Below are 21,565 nucleotides of genomic sequence, written 5' to 3'. Positions count from 1 at the left end.
TGTCGTCGTCGTTGATGTTAGTCCAGGTGAGCAGGTGGTTGTTTTGGATGGTGGTCGTGGGGTCTGAGGTGTCGTTGGCTGTCGTGGTGGTCTGGTTGTCGAATCTGTCGTGGATGACTGTGATCTTGCGTTGGAAGAAGGTCGTTAGGGAGTTGCACAGGTCTTGCGATGGTGGGATGTCGTTGGTGTTGAAGCTGGGGTTGGAGAGTTCCTTCATGATGTTGAAGATCTCTTTGCTGTTGTGTGCATTGTTGTCGAGGCGGGCCTTGAAGGAGGTCCCTTTGGCATATCTGATGAGGTGATGGTGTTGGCGCAAGGCGTTCTTGAGGGCTGTGTGGTTCTCTGGTGTCTGTTTGCGGTGCCATTTCTTCTCTAGTCTTCGGCAGGTTTGTTTGGAGGTCTGTAGGTCCACGGAGAACCAGCTGGCATTCTTGTTGGTATTTCTGTTGTAGGGTTTCTTGATCGGGGCTAGGGGGTTGGCGCAGTCATCAAACCAATGCCTGCGGTTGCTGACAGCAGCGTGGGGGTCGGCGGGTGGGCTTGGGCGAGGGCGGTGTTTAGCTGGTCTTTGCTCCAGCAGTGCCGGGGGATCTGTTAGGTGCGGTGGTAAGTGGTGGGTTTCTGGAAGGTGAAGTGGATGCAGCGATAGTCGTTCCAGTTGAGTTCGGTGGTACGACTGGAGGAGACGTGGGAGCCTGCGGAGAAGATGGGGTCAAGCGTGTGGCCGGCGGAGTGGGCGGGCGTTGTGATGAGCTGTCGGAGTCTGAGGTTGGCGAAGTTGTCGATCAGGGTGGTGAGTTGTTGTTGTTGTTGTTCTCGAGGTGGAAGTTCAGGTCTCCGAGGAGGAGTCTGTGGAGGTCATGGCCTATGTGCTGACGAAGTCGGCGATGGAGTCGCTAAACTGAAGCCGGGGTCCGGGGGTCTGTAGATCAGAGCTCCTCTGAGGGTGGTGTTGGGATCAGTGTGGATCTGGAAGTGCAGGTGTTCGGCGGTGCTGAGGGTGTCGTCGGAGTTGGTTAAGACCTTGAGGGTGGACTTGTGGATGATGGCGATTCCCCCCCTATTCTGTTGGTGCGGTCTCTGTGGGTGATTTTGTAGCCATCTGTGATGGCTATGGCGATGTCCGGTGCAGAGGAGTCGTTCATCCAGGTATCTGTCAGGAAGGCGACGTCCGGGGTGGATGTGTCGAGCAGGTCCCAGAGTTCGACGGCGTGTTTGCTTGCGGGGCGGGTGTTCAGTAGTATGCATCTGAGGTGGTTGCGTCCTGTCCTGGTGAGCGGGTTGGCGGCTCGGAGACTGGTGAAGCTGCAGCTCCAGCAGGAGAAGGGTCCTTTGGTGCGCTTTGGGGCAGCCAGGAAGCAGGTGTGCGCTCATCCGGTGTTGAGTGTGTGGAGGGTGTTGGTGTCTTAGTGGAGATGGGCGTCGTGGCGTTCGCGTGGACCAGGGGTTCTGGCACTCGGCGCAGCCCAGGAGCGGACGGGCGCAGACTGGCTTGCCTTAGATGCGCCTTTGGTGCGCCAGCATGCACCCGCTGCGCGCGTCCGCTGTCATCAATGTGTAGTTGAACCTTAGTGCCCATCAGTCATCCAAGCCCTTCGAACATTTGAGGGAACTCCAGCATGATGTTGGTAGATGTGGCTTGTGGAACTGTCGAGTAAAGAATACTTGCCCCAGGTCTTTTGGTGTGTGTCAACCTAACAGTGTTCTGGTGCCTCCTTCTGTGGTGTGGAATTGTACCTGCGCTGTTCTTCCATTGCTTTCCACTGTGATTTTCATCAACCCTTTTAAGGGCAATGGCTGGGCGCTCTCTTCGCTACAGCAAACTTTGGCAAAATAGTTCATGCCTACCCATCTGGAGCAGGGACAGCCTCAGGCAGGACAGGTCTTCTGTACTGTATGTGCTCAAGGCTACAGTTGCCCCGCCATCTGTCTGGTGGCTTTGCCCCACTGGGTGTTTCTGGGTCGGATAGACCATCTCTGCATAGCATCTACTTGTTCCTCTTTAACTGTGTGAGTCATGCCCTCCAGGGCTGTCCCTTGTACCTCCATATTATTGGTCCATCTGTCAGCCAATTCGTGCGACCCTACTAACACCAGTATGGTGTCTAAGGTGATTCCAGGTTCACGCAGGATGAGCTGCCGGAGTGCCGCCAACTTGCAGCCTTGAACTACATGGGTCCTAATTTTATCCTGCTGGTTGATGTAAGTGCACATACTCACCAGGTTCCAAATACGTGCATAGAACACGTCCACAGATTCATCCTCCCACTGCCTGGCCTGCCACAGTTTGAAAGTTTGAATGGCTCATAGTCATGATTGAGTTGGGGATCAAAGTGTCGGTTCAAACCTGCCACCACAGCATCAAAATCTGCATAGTCTCCTGTGTTGTTCAGGGCCTCAAACAGGTACAGTTTGGCCTCACTAAAGTGCATTACCAGTGACCTCCTGATTGCGCCATCTGTTTCCTGGGTGGTGCAAAGTAGTGCTGTAGGCGCCTGCCCCACTGCCACCAGCGTAGTGCAACAATCATGGGAACCGGCAGCACGATGAAGGGCGGAAGCCCCATGACTGAAGGGTAGGTAGCTGGCGGGGGTGGTGTGTGTTGTTGCTGCTGCACGGACATGACGGGACAGTGTTAGAGTCAGTGCACAGTTTGGGTAATGCAAGCTCAGCTTCTATGGCGCCCTTGCTGCAAGGCAGTCCTCCGGTACAGTGTTGTATTGTCTCTGTGCCCTCTCTATGAGAGTGCCATACACCACATGCGCCAGTTCTTTGGTTGGCACTTTATGGATTTTGGCTATCTTATTATTTTCCTCTTTATACGGTGTCAGTGCGTGCTTCACCAGGCTTCTCTATTACTGGTATGGCCCTCCTTTTTTTCCAGGCCTCAGCCACTCCAGCCACAGTTCCCACTGCACAGATCCCCCTGGTGCAGGCCTTTAGCGACCCTTCCTTGGCTTTGAATAAGATCTTCCCATTGAGGCAGCCTTGTGGTGAAAACACCATTCCAACAGCACACTCTGCTTCCTTCAGGAGTCAAGGGAAGTCTCCGCACATGTGGTGCCTTGTGGGACGGCACCAGCAGGAGGACCTGTAGACACAGCTTGGTCCATGCTGAGGAGCTGCAGCTTTCAGCAAGCTCTGGCACCTCAACAGCAGGCACTCACTCATGGCAGTCCCAACTGAGCCTTCGAACCACCGCTGCAGTGAGCCGACTCTGCCACAAGGCCTAGCGGCCAGCCACTGTGAGCTGCACCTCGCAGCTTGGAGGCACTCTTGCCTGTTCTGGTGTTGTGGTGAGAAGTGTGGGCAGGGCTGCAAGCAGACAGCCACAGGGCATGCGACCGTCCTCATCGCCAGTGTAAAGGGTGCAGGGCGTGTAATAGTTACTGGACGTGCTCGCATTCCAGCACCTTTAATAAGGGGATGCACACACAAGATATACAAGATATACAGTTCCATGGAGTGACCTCCATTGGTCGCTCGTTCATTTCTTTAAACCCTCATGCCGCACCCAGCCCTCGGGATGTGAATGCAGCATAAAAGTATTGTAGAGGCTGGATGGCGCTCTACATCCTGAGCCTCAAATAGTAATTTTGCTGATTATGTACACCTCTAAAACAGTTCTATGTTTTTAAACGAGCATTTCAATAAATATATAAATATATAATTATAAGCACATAAGTACGTAAATGTAAATACTTGATGTGGATAATAGTCATTATGTTATTAAAAATTAATTTAATGTGCTAAACCATGTTTCTTTAGCTTATATTAGATGGGGCCATTTTTTTTACATATTTCTAACTGCTTAAATGCATTAATGTTGATACGCCCCCATATATCCAATATCTTTCGGTCATTATGTTGACTAACATAGTACAAAATCATCGAGCAACTCTCAAGTCAATGTCTCATCGCCCTGTTCATGTACAGGAATAAGCCTGATTGTCCTACTTCAAAGTGAAAATGTGCTAAACTTACTGTTCCATAAGTGCCTAAGTGCATAGAAAGAGCTTGGTGCATCACAGTGCATATATACAGTAGTGTCCCGAAAATTACGTGAAAGTTCTAAAATTATTTTGTTGTTGTTTTGTTCTTGAAAATGTCTGGTAGGCAGCTGTTCCCTGTTATTTGCTGTTCTAAAGTACATTAAATTAACTTTAAGACTTGACAGCGTATACTGGAAGTCTACCATAGCCTCAATTGCAGAATGTTTAGATGTTGAGTCTGACACTTAGTGATAAGGCTCATACTACATATTGTCAAAGTGTAATCGCATTGCTACAAACAAGGGGCTTAATTATCTGGGTACGATCGGATTTATAAGAAATTATGGAGGTCCTCATTGTTATTTAGACCTATCAGTGCTATGCAGTCTAGTTCTAATATCATCTTGGACTCAAGTTGTCTAAGCATTCGTTCCCTGTTACCTCCTTGATGGAGTTTCGGGATGGCGTCAATAACAAAGTATTTCAGACAGTTGAGATCATTCTTATGTATCACTTTAAAATGGCATGCTACTGGATATGAGGTATGGTTCATAGGTGCTGGAGGATTCAAACATGTGCCTGCAGCTTGGTACTCTCCACGTATCTCAAGCCGCAGATACATTCCAGCAGATGAACGGCATATTCTGTCCGGCAGCCAAAATTGCCTGTGATAGCCACTTGTCTCGGGCTGAATGATGTTGTGTAATGGGTTGTATTCATTCCAAATTTGCAGGCCCGACAAGAAGAGCATTTAAAGAAGCCTTGCTTCGGTTTTAACCATGACATATTTTGGCCTATCTCAGGGCTATTTTTAACTAGCTGAGATATTATAGAGGCTGCTCGTCTAAATGTAAATGTTGGTAATCTGGATAACTGTGGTACCATTACCCCATATCCTTTTGAGCCTAATGAATCCCCCATAGGGGATGATCTTGATCAGATGTTTTGGGTGAGCACTTTTAGCATGCAGTATGGAATTGCCTGCTGTCGATTTTCGGTGTAGAGTGGTTTCTACTTTCATATTGTTGACAAATACCTTTACATCCAGAAATTCAATGTTACAGTCACTAATATTTGATGTAAATCTCAAGTTAACATAATCTTTAATTTCTTGTATGAAGTTAACTGCACTGTCCCTATTGCCTTTCCAAATGATAAAAACATTGTCAATAAAACGAAGCCAATGTAGAACATGATTGTCATAAACTTGTTTGTGTACCTTTCTGAGGACCTCTTCCTCCCACCAGCCTACATGTAAACATGCATAGCTGGGGGCGAAACAGGCCCCCATAGCTACTCCTCGGTTCTGTCTGTACAGTTCTTTCCCAAACAAAAAATAGTTGTTCTAGAGACACCACCTAATGAGTTACAATATCATTAAATTGTGGTTATATCTGGTCTTTGATCGAGCTTCAACAAAATATTTGACTGCATTCAATTAAACTGGGTGTTCTATACTCATATATAAAGATTCAATGTTGAGCGTAATCAACAGTAAACCTTCTGTCCACATAATTTAATTTAACTTTATCAAAAAGTCCCCCGTATCTTTAATGTAGGTTGGAAGTTTCTGAACCTGTTCTTGTAGTAAGTAATCCACGTATTGACTGATATTTTCCCCGATACTATACGATATATATATATATTCACTGAAAAAACCATAGGTTTCAGGGACGTTATAGTTAGAAATTAGCATTTAAAAAACATTTGAAATTCACTGAAAAAAACACATCTTTCAGGGACATTATAGTTAGTTGGACATTTCACTCATACAAAACCAGAGAAATTGGGCCATTATAGTTAGTTGAGCTAACTATAACTTGTGTCCCCATAATGCACTGCTGATGACGTCACATATTACATCATTCCTGACATTATGTTTATAATTTCGGCGGCATTTGCGACCCCAATGCGAATTCCACCAAACTTAATTTAAAAAAATGCTTTTTTTGGCCCTGGGGTTCCTTGTTGGACCACCTGAGCAGGCCTGTGGGGTCTGGGTATTCCTACCCTGCCGCCTTTTCTTGTTTTAAAAAAAAATGTGCACTGTTTTCTTGCGACTCGGTTCTACCGAGTCACAAGATGGCAGCAAACACTTCCTGGTTTCAAGTGTTGGCAGCCAAACACAGTGAAGCTTGTGTTTGGGAGGTTTCGCAAACCCACCGCTGCCCTAGATATCGAAACTTTGGGCTAGTTGGCCCTCAGGGACCCTCAGTATTGAAGAGGAATTAATTCCCCAACTTACAACTCGCCAGGGGGCGCGTTTGCAGAGTGCTGCAAGGAGGGGGCGTGGCCTCCGGCACGATGCCAGTCTTTTATTTATTTTAATTTTTTAAGCAGGGGGGCTGTGTGGTTCCCCTTCTTATTCTAATTTATTGGCCCTGATGACCCCATCCCCCAGGGCCTGTCTCCTAATTATATTTTTTTGGCCCCAATCCCCAGGGCCGGCCACTATTTTTTATTATTTTAAAAAAATATATATTTATAGACACACCTAGGACATGCTGGACAAACCGTACGTACCTATCACCATGACGATTTGCGTGATATTCATTAAAAGGCGACTATGCATACAATGAATCCACGTGGAATGTATTTACACCACTAGTGAAGCTCTGACATGTCTGATGCCCTACCATGCCTAATCCCTTTAGACACCCTTGTCGTTTATTTATACAAACATGGGTAGCTATTGACGGGCACATTTAATACACATGCACACCAAGCCATTCAAAGGGGATTCGACAAAAATTCGACAAAAACTATGCAAGAAATCGCCTCACGGTTAATAAAACACACATCCACTGCCGGATGTGTAATACTTTTTATTTTACTCTCTGGAAAGGGGACGAACATCACTTGAGAGTCACGGCGCGCTCCTGGCAGAGCCCAATGCTGTGTTACACCCACCATTGCCTGCTGAGTGCCACACACCTCTGTGTTGTATTCCACCAGCTAGTGCATATGCTATGACACTCTCTAGCCCATGTGCACTGTAACACCACCCAGTGAATATGTCATGCCACACTTGTCTTCGCACGGGTTATATTGCCCCATCTAACGTGCCTTTCTCGATGCCTATGTTATAACGCACAGTGCTATGCCATACATATTACAATCTGGGATCCATATCTTTGTCACAGTGCATATGCAACGTTACACTCCCCAGCACATATTTTATATTACAACTTTATAGACTAGTTAGGTTACACAACACTGCCCTGTGCATATTACACTCCAAGGCGCATATCGCATAGCATGCGCTAGTGCCTGTGCTATCTCACGCTCTCCAATGAATCTGTCATTGCGCACAATGTATTGCATATTATATTTCATGCCCGGTTCATCTTATATCACACTTTTTGGTGCATAGTTTATACCATACACTATATCTAGTTTTCATTTTCAATCGTGCTCTCAGGACTATGTTCTATATAACACTGTGTTCACCTACCCTTTTCACGGGCATTACATTTTGCGATAGTGGGTGGAGGGTCAGGGGGTGTTTCTGCCAAGTGAGCCCGGAGTCACAGTCACAAACGTCCTCTTCTTCCTGAATAAAAGTGAGATTATGCTGCATACTTGTTCATATTTTAAGTAGTTCGCACAGACACACGTTTTAAAAACAATAAAGTTCCTAATACCCGCCTTCTCTGAACAGTTAGCTTGCTGCCCCATCCCCCTCCTCCCTATCCTCTGTTGTGTGAATCCATGGACTAGCCTCCTCCCTCCTGCCATGCATGGTCTGATGTGCTGCCACTGCCCTCAATTTAGTATGATGTACCAGTCCACTCCTCCTGCCCTCCATTGCCCAATTCTATGCCCCATCATTGACCTCCTGCTTAAACTCTGTGCTTAGCTTGCTGCCCCTATTCTCCTTCCCCCTGCCCTCCGATGTCTTTGTGCATGCCCCTGCTCCATCCTTTTTGCCCACCATGTTCCATGGACCTGCCACTCCTATCTACTCTGAGTGTTCTGTTGAGCTGCCACTCCCGTCCCACCTGCCTAGCATTGTCAGATGACTGTAACCTGTCCCTGCCACCTCCACCCTGCCTGTCCACATGCCATGCCCCTATCCTCTTCCTCCTGTCCTACATGGTCCATTGTACTGCCACACCCTTCTGCCCTCCCTGGTCTGTTGTGCTGCAACTGCTCCTCCTGCCTGGCCCGTGCGGTCTGTTGTGAGGCCCCTTCCCCTGAACTTTCTTGTCTGTGCACAGGTCCTGACCCTCCCTTCTATCCTCCATCGTCCTTTGTGCATGCCCCTGCACCCTCCTTCTTGCCCATCATAGCCATTGTGCTGCCACTAACCCTCCCACTTGCCATGCATGGTCTTCTGTGCTGCCATGGCCCCTCCCACCTTCCCTGTGTGGTCAGTTAGCTGCCCCTGACCCCCTCCCACCTTCCCTCCATGGTCTGTGTGTATTCCATCACAGTCTCACTGTTGCTCTTCATGGTGTGTCTTGCTTCTAGTGCCCATCCTGCCTGACCTCCATGGCTATCTTGCTGCTCCAGCCCTGCCCCCATGCCCCAGCCCTCTGTTTACATGTGCAGACCCCTACTCCCTCCCTCCTGGCTTGTTTGTTCCATTGTAATGCCCCTGATCCGTCCCTCCTGCCCTTTATGGTCTGTTATGCTGCAGCTTTCTCTCATGTCTGTCCATTATGGTCAGCTAGCTACCATTGCCTCTTGCCCCTCTGTTCTCTGTTGTCCATGTGCATGGTCCTGTCCCCTCCCACTTGCTTTCTATGGATTGTTGTGCTGCACTCCCGTCCCGCATGCCCTGTGTGGTGTATTGTGCTGCTGCAAACCCTGATGCCTGCCTTTCAGGGTCAGTTTGGTGCACCTCTCATGTCCCTCCTGTCCTCTGTTATCCAAGTCCATGTCCCTACCCCATTTCCTTCCATGATCCAATGTATCATACTTGCGAACATTTTGAACTTGGTAAGAGGGAGATTTTGAAAAAAAACTGGGGTATTGATTTTCCACTTTGAGTTACATTGAAAAAGAGGAGATTTTAGACAGGAGACAGATCAAATAAAGCCCATTTGAGCTTAAAAACATTGGACGTTTCCTGGCTGAATCGGATCTGTTGGCATGTATGGTTGTACTACCATTGCCTCTTCCTTCTGCCCACAATGGTCTATTACATTGCCACAGCCTCTCTTGCAAGTCCTGTATTGTTGGTTTGTTGCCCCTGCCCCCCTTTCTACTGCCCTCCATAGTCTGTTGTGCTGCCACAGCCCTTCCTGCCTGCTCAGTGTGGTTAAATTGTTGCCTTTGTACCCTCCTACCTGCCTTCAATTTTCAGAGTCCGTGCCCCTGGCCTCTGCCTCTCAACAGTATCCTAATGAACAACTAGATTGCTAACATTCTATATTTATTACAAAAGTGTGGAACGCCTGACGTCATCTTGATGTAATCAAAACTGTAATACCTAGAGCATTTCCTTTAGAAATTACATATATGAGAGGGTCTTATTGGCATCAAAATTATGGTTAGTCCTCTAAAAGACTAAAATAAGGACATATTTTCAAATAGCAACAAAGCACTTTTAAAATATTTGTTATCTTTATGTTTTTTTATCCAGTTGACCACTTGATTAAATGTTGCACTTAGGGGAGAGGATGTGGTGTTACTTCCAGAACTGCAGACTTTGCAACTGGGGAACCAGGTTGGTGTTTCTTCTTCAGCTCGACATTCTGTGATTCTGGTCAAATCACTTAGTCTCCCCATGTCTACAACCAAAATTAATTTGTTCTTGTATGATGTAACCAATTCTCATGTAAAGCACTCCAATACCTGACAAGTCTGCACTATATATCACTGCAAAAACACAAAATAATAGGTGTTTTGCACACTTCTGTCATTGGGCTATATGTGGGCTACATCTGGGTGATTTTGGGCTACATTTGGGCTCTTTTGTCTCCGGTGGCCATCTTGGGAGATTTATTTGTTATGAAGTTTCCTAATTTCCTCATGTACTGCAGTCTCCTCAGTAGGAAATGCTTTCAGTTTTTTACTTTGATTCCATCATGAAGGTATTCAGATATGTCACACATTTGCCATAAATTCTGAAAGTTAGAACTCTAGTTGCTCATTAGATCACTGTAGTAAAACTACTGTTCACCATGGAAGTCTGCTCCTGGTATTAAAAGTGCATGTTTCAGTCTGCATGTCAGAATTTTTTAATGAAATAGAAGAGGATTTGAGAAGTCACTCAAAATGTGCCCTCATTTTCTTTCTTCAGCATTAATCATAATTTCTATGGCAAAATGAACCCCCTCATTGTGTTCCTTTTTAAATTAAATGTTTTAAGTGTTACCAGTTTATTCCAATCAAGATGGCTTCAGGTGTGCCATACTTTTGTCATAATGAAGACAGTAAGCGCTCTAGTTGTTTTTAAGAACACTCTGGGACATTCTGTTATTGGGCTATACGTGGGCTACATCTGGGTGATATTTGGGCTCTTTTGTCTCTGGTGGCCATCTTGGGAGACTTATTTGTTATGAAGTTTCCTAATTTCCTCATTTACTGCAGTCTCCTCAGTAGGAAATACTTTCAGTTTTTTACTTTGATTCCATCAAGAAGGCATTCAGATGTGTCACACATTTGCCATAAATTCAGAATGTTAGCACTCTTTTTGCTCATTAGATCACTGTAGTAAAGCTACTGCTCACCAGGGAAAACTGCTGCTGGTATTGAAAGTGCATGTTTCAGTCTGCATGTCAGAATTTTTTAATGAAATAGAAGAGGATTTGAGAAGTCACTCAAAATGTGCCCTAATTTTTCTTTCTGCAGCACTAATCATACTTTTTATGGAAAAATGAACCCCCTCATTTTGTTCCTTTTTAAATTAAATGTTTTAAGAGTTACCACTTTAATCCAAGCAAGATGGCTTCAGGTGTGCCGTACGTTTATCATAAGTAGGACTGTTAGCGCTCTAGTTGTTCTTTGGAACACTCTGGGAAGCTGCAGTAGAACACAAAGGAATCAACTGACAGTCTCTGCCCTTGTTGGATGTACATGTTTTACTGAGAATGTCAGACTTAATTCTCACATGACTGAGAAAGATAATGTGAATTTACAGAAAATAAGCTCTCAGTTTAGCTTATAGATCACCTTCCAAACCTCTGTGGGAAAGGCATGAGAAAATATTTGCTCTCAATCATGATATCCCAGCAGAAGGCTTTTTCACATGGTGAAATCACCTTAGAACATACCACAATTCCTAAAATGAGTATGGTACCATCAACAAATGATTTATAATGTAACTAAAGTCTTAAAACCTTCTATTAACTGCAATGCTTTTTAATGAGGTGCTATCATGTATATTGGTCCCAAGATGGCTGCCAACACTTCTTGGATGAAGTGCTTACAGCCAATCAGATCTCAGGATGAGATGTGTGGTTAGGCTCCGCCCACATATATATATGATTTTACTTTTGATTTTCTCAGGAACTACTGAACAGATTGACACCAGACCTGCAAAAGGCACTTCCCGGACCTGAGGACTACCTCTCTGCCAAATTTCACGTAATTCTGTTCAGCCGTTCGGGCTGTAGCTGCGACTAAAGGTCCTATGGAAAAATGCATTGGGAAAACGTGTTTTGGGACCCCCCCTTTTTCTAGGCCCCCGCTTGACGAATCACCCCGAGACTTTCAGGGTAGGAGCTGAACGGAGCGCCCCATTTGTTTTGAAACTTTCGCGACGATTCGTCAACCGGCGCCAAAGTTATTCAAAATAGAATTTTGAGATTTCCTATGGAAACTGGGTTGTAACTATAACTATCTACTGGTGACCGCCAGTAGATAATCTATATCTATATCTATATCTATATCTATATCTATATCTATATCTCTATATCTATATCTATATCTATATATATATCTATATATATATAAAAAAAAATATATATATATATATATATATATATCCACTTAGAAAACCATAGGTTTCACACACGTTATAGTTAGGAATTAGCATTTAAAAAACCTTGCAAATTCACTTAAAAAACCATAGGTTTCACACATGTTATAGTTAGGTGGACATTTCACTCGTAAAAAACCAATGAAATTCCCCCGTTATAGTTAGTTCAGATAACTATAACTCCTGCGACCGCCACTCTATCACAAGGATGATGTCATCAGTGATGTCATGATTGATGCCACTGACCATGTCATGAGTAATGTAATATGTGACGTCATGAGCAGTGGATGGCGGGCGCGCGAGTTATAGTTATCTGAACTAACTATAACGGGGTAATTTCATTGGTTTTTTACGAGTGAAATGTCCACCTAACTATAACCTGTGTGAAGCCTATGTTTTTTTAAGTGAATTTGCAAGGTTTTTTAAATGCTAATTCCTAACTATAACGTGTGTGAAACCTATGGTTTTTTAAGTGAATTTGTACGTTTTTTTAAATGCTAAGTTATGTATTTATTAATATAATTTTTTTTGTAAAGGTTTTTCACCGTGTGCGTGCTTTGGGCACACGGTGCACTTCGCGCACCGTGCGCGCGCTTTGGGGGCAACATTGCACTGCGCACACCGTGCACCGTGCGCGCACCCTGCGATTTTTATAAAAAAAAAAAATGTTTATTTCACCCATGGGGGTCCTTCTGTGACCCCCTGACAAAGGCTAGGGGGTCAGGAACTCTCTTCCCTGTCCCCTTTTCACATTTTCCACCTTTTTTCCCCCTTTCCTTTTCAGTGCGAGAGACAAAATGGCGGCCGACACTTCCTGATTTTGACCGATTCGAATGTTGACTGACATCTAACAACCAATCAGAATTTCGCTTGTGCACGTCACCGTGCGCGCAAATAGATATTTATATGGTTTTAAATGCTATTTTCTCAGGAAATACTGAACAGATTGACACCAGACCTGCAAAAGGCACTTCCCTGACCTGAGGACTACCTCTCTGCCAAATTTCAAGCAATTCTGTTCAGCCGTTCGGGCTGTACCTTCGACTAAAAGGTCCTATGGAAAAATGCATGGGGAAAACGCGTTTTGGGACCCCCCTTTTTTCTCGGCCCCCGCTTGACGAATCACCCCGAGACTTTCAGGGTAGGAGCTGAGCAGAGCGCCCCATTAGTTTTGAAAAATTTGCGAAGATTCGTCAACCGCCGCCAAAGTTATTCAAAATAGAATTTTGAGATGTCCTATGGAAACACGGTCCTAACTATAACTATCTACTGGCGACCGCCAGTAGATAATATATCTATCTATATATATATATCTATCTATCTATATATTTTGGAGATGAGAAATGTGTAGAATGAAATGTATTGATGTGCTAATGCAACCATTGCAGTCCAGAAAAAACAACCACTTCATTTCTTGGGTAATTTCTCAAATGTCGTGTTTGGTGTCATATTCATAAAGGTTACAGGTGCATTTGGAGGGTGCATTTGGGAGAGTGGTGTTGCTGTCTCGCAGCCGGTTTTCACCATTTCTCTCTGATTTCATCCTTCACACATGAAATACATCGAACTAAATTGAGGTTTTTAGATATTTTTCCTTTTGTCACTCGCTACCCCCGGTTCTGGCAGTCGTGCGTATGCACACACCCAAAGGCGCCCCTGGGGTGCTTGTGATAACTGGTGGGCAGGTTACAGGAAATCAGCAGCATCCACCCGGCGGGGAGCCGGCCTGTGACAGGTAAGCAGACGGAGGCAATGGACTGGTTCTCAGTTAATAGGGAGGTAAAATGAGGTTTCTGCAACAACATTGGAAAGAGCAAGATCGATGGTGTTTTCCCATGTCCAATCAGCAGCCGTTAATTGACTGTGTTTTCAGTGTAATTGAGCCACAGTGCCTCCAAATTGAAGTTGAGGGTAAGGTCAGTGCTCGTCCGGATGAGGAATTAACGCGCCGAGGTCCATAACTCAATGCACCCTCAGAGGGACCGCTACGAGCAGGCGTGCACTGGTCATGTGCCTGGAAGGATGTTAAAACACTACCAAACACCAAATAAATATACGTGTTCATCTGCAGCACTGCAAATAATTTATTTTTACTTTAGGTGGTAATGGGAAGGCTGAGGTCACTGCCGGGAGCCGAGGTATTAACACTAAGGTGTGTTATACGGAGTTCGCTCTCCCAGTTATGCGGTATTGTGTTGGTTATTAAATAGCAACAATTATGCGACGATGAAAAACAAGATTAGGCGGCAGGGTAGGAACACCCTGACCCCCTAGGCTTGCTCAGGGGGTTCCACAAGGATCCCCAGGGCCACCCCACTCAGCAAATAATTTGAGGGGGACCGCCCACATACCCGGGGCCCGCCACCTACCCGGGACTTAAACAAAAAAACGTGTGGGGGGGGGTCCCAAACTCCACAAGCTGACTCGGGGACCACCACCTCCCTGGGGCTTTGATAATATACTGCGGTTTGACATGCGGTCCTCCCCGCAGCCCCAGGGACCACCACCTCCTGGGGCTCTGTTTTAAAATAACAATCATGTGTGTGAGGGGAAGAGATGTTACCCACAGGCCTCATGGACCACCACCTCCCTGAGGTACTTAAAATTGAAATTCAGGGTCCGCTACGGACCCACAAGTCCCGGGGATCACCACCTTCCTGGGGCTTTAGAAATGTTGGAAGGAGGGCTGCGTGACCCCCCTCCTGGAGCCCATAGTGGCCCTGGGAACCACCATCCCCAGGTCAGGCCCCTGCAGTGCCCACCTCCGGGACACTGCTGTCGGGGTGCCCACCCTCGGGACCCTGCAGTTTGCTATGGCAGGGCGGGAGCACGGCTCCCGCCCTGTCATTCCAAACTCTGCTTTGCTTCATTGAAGCAAGAGCAGGGAAACCTGCTCTCGCTTCAATGAAGCAAAGCAGGATTGCTTTTGGGCAATGAAAAGATGTCTGTAGCTGAAGTAGTCAGTTGGTAGAATGAGAGGTATCTAAAATGGTGGACAAGATGCTGTTTTTAAGAAAGTAGAGAATTGATTGGCTGTTTAAGAACTTTGTACATTCCAAAAAAGGGTTGCATTTTACTTTCTTTAAAAACCAGGTTTCTTATTGGTTAGTAAAAAATGTTTGAAAGGTATAGTAGAAAGGATAAGGTCATATTTTGCAAAGTCAACCACACATGCTGTTTGCATTTGCAACATTGTGTGGTGAGTTTGAAAATATGGTGAACTTGTGACCTGTCAGTTTAGTTTAATGTTTCATGAACTGTTACTTAGGAAACTGGCATTAAGCAGAATGGGGGTAGAAGTCAGTTGCTAAGGGTTATTATGTGTAACCAATAGATGTGCTCTCGCCTGATACTTCAGACAAAGGACCTTTCAACCCTAATGTTACTTTGTCATCTGCTTGCATTCAAGTAATGTGACGTGGCTTGTTGGGGGTGGGGTAGGATGAGTGCGACTATGGGATTCATGTTTGACATGTCTTGCATGTGGCAAATGTGTGGCATCACTGTGAGTTACGTTGCCTCACAGCTGCTCCTCCCTCCCTCCGAGCCTATTTATTTGTGTGCGCTGCTTGGTTGTATCACTTGCACTCCTAGGGCACATACTTGTCATGCTTTTCTGCACATCTCCACAAGCCTGACAACAACACACTGATGTTGGCCATTGAAGGTGGGCATCCACGTGAGTGTAGGCCTATGGTAAGGATATGGCGGACACAGATGCTGAGTTCATGCCTGGTGAAGTCACGCAGTGAGTAGGGCTAGGCATGTGGCTCATGCTGTGGCAATAAATATACACACAACACTTGGCATGTATAAGCCAAGACCCCGAGTCATTTTGCACTCCTTCATTTCTCCATTCATGCGAGCCCACCCTCCGGGTGCAAGCTACATTGCAATATTGCTGATTGTGTGCCAGGTGGTGCCAACACTAAAACACAGACACACGCATTAGTTACTTCCTTGTCGAGACCACAACTGAACCGCAGCCAGAGTCCTAGACAAATTCTGAATACCCCTACGCTGTACTGGCGTACGCCGACTCTGCCCACTCTGCCGATGTTTACAGGGGGGAAGACAAAGCTAGATAACCGAGGTCTTCCCCACTGCCAGAGGTAACATGGTTGCATCCGCTGTCCACAGCACAATGTAATGTGGTAGGGCCCGGGGCCATCATGCATACATAATAAACACGGACACAGTTAGATAGATAGTGGCACTGGCTACGGGCACGTGCGCCCGGCTCCTTTTTATTACCAGAGTCACATGTCCAGTGACGCCTGTGCTGGATGCATGAGGGGTGAGTGTAAGCCAGCCCTCAGGGAATGGTTGGTGCTGGCAACAACTACAACAGTGATCATCGGATTACACACAGAGATTCAATTATAAAAGGTCCATGACTTGTGGTGCTCTAAGGTAGGGGCACCAGATCTGAAATCACACACAAAAGATTGTATCGTAAGGGGTCCATGACTTGTGGTGCACTGAGGTAGGGCCACTAGAGATGAGCATGCTCATGTGAAGAAAATGTTAATGTCCCTTCGGGATATTCCTGCTGCCTGAGGTGACATTGTTGCGCCCGGTGTCTACAGCATGAAAGTCAATCATAAAGGGTCCATGAGTTGTGATGCACAGAGTTAGTAGCACCTGAAGAGCTCAGCGTGTGCACAGCCAGCGATGATGGCATGTTCTTGCAGGCTAGGATTGGATTGCATATGTGTGAGACCTGCTGACCGCAGTGTAGGCCCGGAGGCAACGGTCAGCAAGGGCCCACAACCACGTGGTGTTGACTTGAGCTGCACACAGTTAGTGGCACCTGAAGCAGTCAGCGTGTGCGCAGCCAGCGATGATGCGTCGTCCGGGCGGGCCGCACTGGATGCAATGTCTGTTGCCTACTAGACTCTGTAATTAATGAATCAAGATTGAATTTGAATTGTGAGCCCTGCTGACCGCAGTGTAGGCTGGAGCCAGCGGTCAGCAAGGGCCCACAGGCATGTGACGTTGACTTGAGCTGTAGAGAGTTAGTGGCACAAGCCAGTGACTCTGTAATTAATGAATCAAGACTGAATTTGAATTGTGAGCCCTGCTGACCGCAGTGTAGGTGTATGGAACAAAAGATGCAATATGTATGGAATACATTGTTGAAATATTGGATCTTCTGAGTACAATCTTATTGTTAGAATTTAGAATTGAAAAAACCTTAGAAATTCACTGAAAAAAGCACAGGTTTCAGGGACGTCATAGTTAGTTGCCTATTGGACTCTGCAATTAATGAATCAAGACTGAATTTGAATTGTGAGCCCTTCTGACTGCAGTGTAGGCCAGAGGCAGAGGTCAGCAGAGGCCCACAGCAATGTGGCATTGACTTGAGCTGCACAGAGTTAGTGGTGCCTTACACACTCAGCGTGTGCATAGCCAGCGATTATGCGTGGTCCAGGTGTGCCTCACTGGGAGCAACGTCTTTTGCCAAATTAATTCTGCCTCAATAAGGCCACGTGGCAGTAACTTGTGGTGCACTGAGTTAGTGGCACCTGAGGCACTCAGCGTATGCACAGCCAGCGATGATGTGTGTTCCGGGCCAGCCGCACTGGGAGCAATGTCTTTTGCCTAATGAATTCTGCCTCAATAACGCCACGCGGCAGTAACTTGTGGTGCACTGAGTTAGTGACACCTGAAGCACTGAGCGTGTGCACAGCCAGCGATGACGCATGGTCTGTGCGGGCTTCACTGGGAGCAATTACTTTTTCTAATGGATTCTGTGTCAATAATGCCACGTGGCGGTGACTTGTGGTGCACTGAGATAGTGGCACCTGAATCACTCAGCGTGTGTGCAGCTAGTGATGATACATGATCCGGGCCTGCCACACTGGGAGCAATGTCTTTTGCCTAATGAATCCTGCCTCAATAAGGTCACGTGGCGGTGTCTTGTGGTGCACTGAGATATTGACACTTGAGACACTCAGCTTGTGCGCAGCCAGCGATGATGCTTAGTCCGGGCGGGGCGCACTGGTAGCAATGTCTGTTTCCTACTAGGCTGAATTATCTGCAATCGCTACTCGATCTGAATTGTGAACCCTGCTGTCTGCAGTGAAGGCCGGAGGCAGCGGTCAGCAAGTGCCAACAGCCACATGGCGTTGACTTGAGCTGCACAGATTGGGCGCATACAGTCTTCTTAACTGATTATACTCTCTTACACAATTTGCACTGGCAGTAATCATGAATTGTGAGCCCTGCTGACTGCAGTGTAGTCCGGAGGCAGCGGTCAGCAAGGGTCCATAGCCACATGGCGTTGACTTGAGCTACACAGAGTTAGTGGCACCTGAAGCACTCAGCGTGCGCGCAGCCAGCGATGATGCATGGTCCGGACGGGCCGCACTGCGAGCAATGTCTTTTGCCTAATGATTTCTGCCTCAATAAGGCCACGTGGCGGTGACTTGTGGTGCGCTGAGTTAGTGGCACCTGAAGCAATCAGCGTGTGCACAGCCAGCGATGATGCATGGTCTAACCGGGCTACACTGGGAGCAATGTCTCTTGCCTACTGAACTGCGTTATCTGCTATCGCGACTCGATCTGAATTGTGAGCCCTGCTGTCCACAGTGTCGATCGAAGGCAGTAGTTAGCACAGACATAACTGCGCAGTGCTGTGCTGCTGGGTTTGCAGGAGGCCGGCGATCACGGTGGCGGCCTCGTGGCAGGGTGAGGGCCGCTGCCGTGGCAGATGCATTGGCCTTCCCGGAAGTGAACCACGCCCAGAGCCCCGGCCTATTTATTCACACTCCTATGCTGCAGTGGCGTTCGTTGGACAACCCCACCCCACTTACACTTACAGGGGGGGATGACACAGCAACATGACCAAGATCTTCCCCTCTGCCTGAGGTAACATGGTTGCGTCCACTGTCCAGAACACTACAAGCACCAGCAGTATATGTCCACATGGAGAGGTCTGTGCTCAGCATAGTGAGGTCTGTCCAGTACATCACCGCCACACTTGGCATTGTGTGCATTCTTATTCATGGATGACTTGCCTCCTTCACACATACTTATTTCCCACCTCTCCCAACATTCAGCTATTGTGTGGCTGAGGGGCCATGCCGCGTACGGAACGTCCACTGTCCTGTTCTGCGCTGCCTCAGTGGTAGTCGGGGGGTCTGTGGGGGGTCCTGGGAGTGGAGGCGGTGGGTGTTGTGGCTGTCTTGGGTCTCCAGGCTACATGACCAGTAGCTCCATGACATTTGTTGGTCTTCAGATGTGGCTCTGGGCTTGACTCTCTTTCATACTGTAGGTAGTCGTCCTGCTTTACACCAGTAAAAGGCAGGTGTTACTTTCCTACTGCTTACGCGTCTTATCGCCTGTTTTTGGATCGCATCGCAGATTTGGCTGGTCATTGAAAATATTGGGAAGTGGGGTTTTCGTGTTTTTTTGCACGGGAATGACTACTGCATATCATTAGCGTTAGTTGTTGCTCTAATCCGTGGCGATGTTTTTTGTGGAAGCTATCACTGGAAAACAGGCCAGATCGGCAGTTTGCACAAGGTTGAGAATGGAACGATAATTCTTTCGCCACTTTAACTGCGTCAAAATGCCAATAATTCGGCGATAAGTATGTGATAATATGCCCCATAGTTTTTATTTTTTTTCGTACTGATTCGCGCACCCAGCCGCTTAAAAAAAAAAAAGATTCTTTTGGCCCTGGGGGTCCTTGTGGGATCCACAGAGCAGGCCTACTGGGTCGGGGTGTTTGTACCCAGCCCACTTTTCTTGTTTGTTCAACTTTAAAAAAAATCTTTTCTTGTGTTTCACATGTAGCTACAACAAACTGCTAATAAACACAAGGGCTCATTTCAGAGCCATCCTATAACACAACAGTGGGGACTTATTGCCGAGTTATTAGCACTTTAGCGCAGCAAAAGTGGCTAAAGAATTATCGCCCCATTCTCAAGTTGGTGCACACTGCCACATTGCGCAGAGGCTGACGGTACCAACATAGCAGACAACCAACATCCCTCTGCAGACTGGCTGTACTATACCTACTGACCTCTGTTACCTTCGAACCAACAACTACCAGAGTCAGAGGAGTTTCACAGCCAGCCCTATTAAACTTCCTCACACATGTTTTGGATGCATGTCCACAAAAGGAACGGCGGGCCCCTGTATCTGCACCACACGCTCGTCCCAATTCATAGTCTTCCTGCGCATCCAATCCCAACCCCAGTCATTGTCTTGCACCTCTGTTCTCCAGATCCAAGAATGTGATTTCTGAAATGGGTGTGTGCCAGGTCATGAAGTCCAGTAGTCAACAGTAGTGAAAAATCAGTACTTTATTGCACAAACATAAATTAACAATACGAAAACATCAAACAACAAGTGACATTCCCAAAGGGAACTACATCAGGGAACTTGTGGATCCAAATAACTGCAGATCCTCCTGGAAATCCCAATATAATTCAAGATTCCTAAAGTCCAGATTCAGAACCTGTTGGATAAATAGTGACAATGGTCAAGTGTTAGTATGGTCACCAACGTAATCTGGTACAATGTATTGCACTTGGACGAACCGGTATGCTTACAGGTATGATCAATCCTGCACAAAAAGAGTGTAATAGAAGTTTGTGTGGTCATAACCTTTGTAGGAAAGAAAAGGAAGATAAAGACCACACAAACTTCTGTTACGGTCTCATTATGCAACATTTATCATACCTGTAAGCATCATGGTTCGATTCAGCTTGATACACCTGCAGCTTCACTTCACCCACACTGCGCAGAAACAGCTGGAGACCAAGCAAGGTAACCACACCATAGCAGGCAGGCTTCGCAATTGATTACACACATGTACTACTTGTGCCCCCTGCCAACACTGCACACAATCACCGCAACAGAAACCCAACACAATGTAACAATGTGAAGGCAAAACTGGACCACGGGGCCTGTACACTAATGTTGTTGCAAATTTCCAAGGCACGTGCATGATTCCTTCATCTTCCGCAAGCACCCCAGCCCTAGTCCTCATACCGGTCAGCCGCCCAGTGAGGACTGCCCGACACTGCGCACCCAGACCTCAATGCTCACCTGCCGCCACCGGCATGTCTCCAAGAGGGTCCACCAAGTGCCGGAGAAACCTCCTCAGCCGTCGTTGAATTCTACGGCATAGGCCTCCAGCACATCCTGCTGCACCGCACCGAGGAGTCTTGTTTGTACAGCCTGCTGCCTTTTGTTTACACGTGGTCCAGCTGAGCTCACAATTCAAATCTGGTCTTGATTGTCAGGATGGCTTATTGAGGCCTACGCATCATCACAGGCTGCACACACGCTCAGCTCTGGTGGCATTGACTCAGTGCAGCTCAAGTCAACGCCACGTGGTGAGAGGTCCATGTCGGCCAAAGTGCCTCCGCTGCCACTAACTCTGTGCACCTCAAGACATCGCCACATCGAGGGAGGCCCTTGTCGGCCAAAGTGCCTTGGTTGCCACCAACTCTGTTTATCTCAAGTCATCGCCACGTGGCGGGAGGACCATGTCGGCTAAAATGCCTAAGCAGTCACCAACTCTGTGTACCTCAAGTCATCGCCACGTTGCGTGAAGCCTGTGTCGGCCAAATTGACTCAGCTGCCACCAACTCTGTGCACCTCAACTCATGGGCCCTTTATTATT

This window comes from Triturus cristatus, unplaced genomic scaffold (assembly GCF_964204655.1).
Source record: "Triturus cristatus unplaced genomic scaffold, aTriCri1.1 SCAFFOLD_454, whole genome shotgun sequence".
NCBI lineage: Eukaryota > Metazoa > Chordata > Amphibia > Caudata > Salamandridae > Triturus > Triturus cristatus.
The sequence above is the reverse complement of the archived record's forward strand: the minus strand, read 5'-3'. Positions refer to the sequence as shown.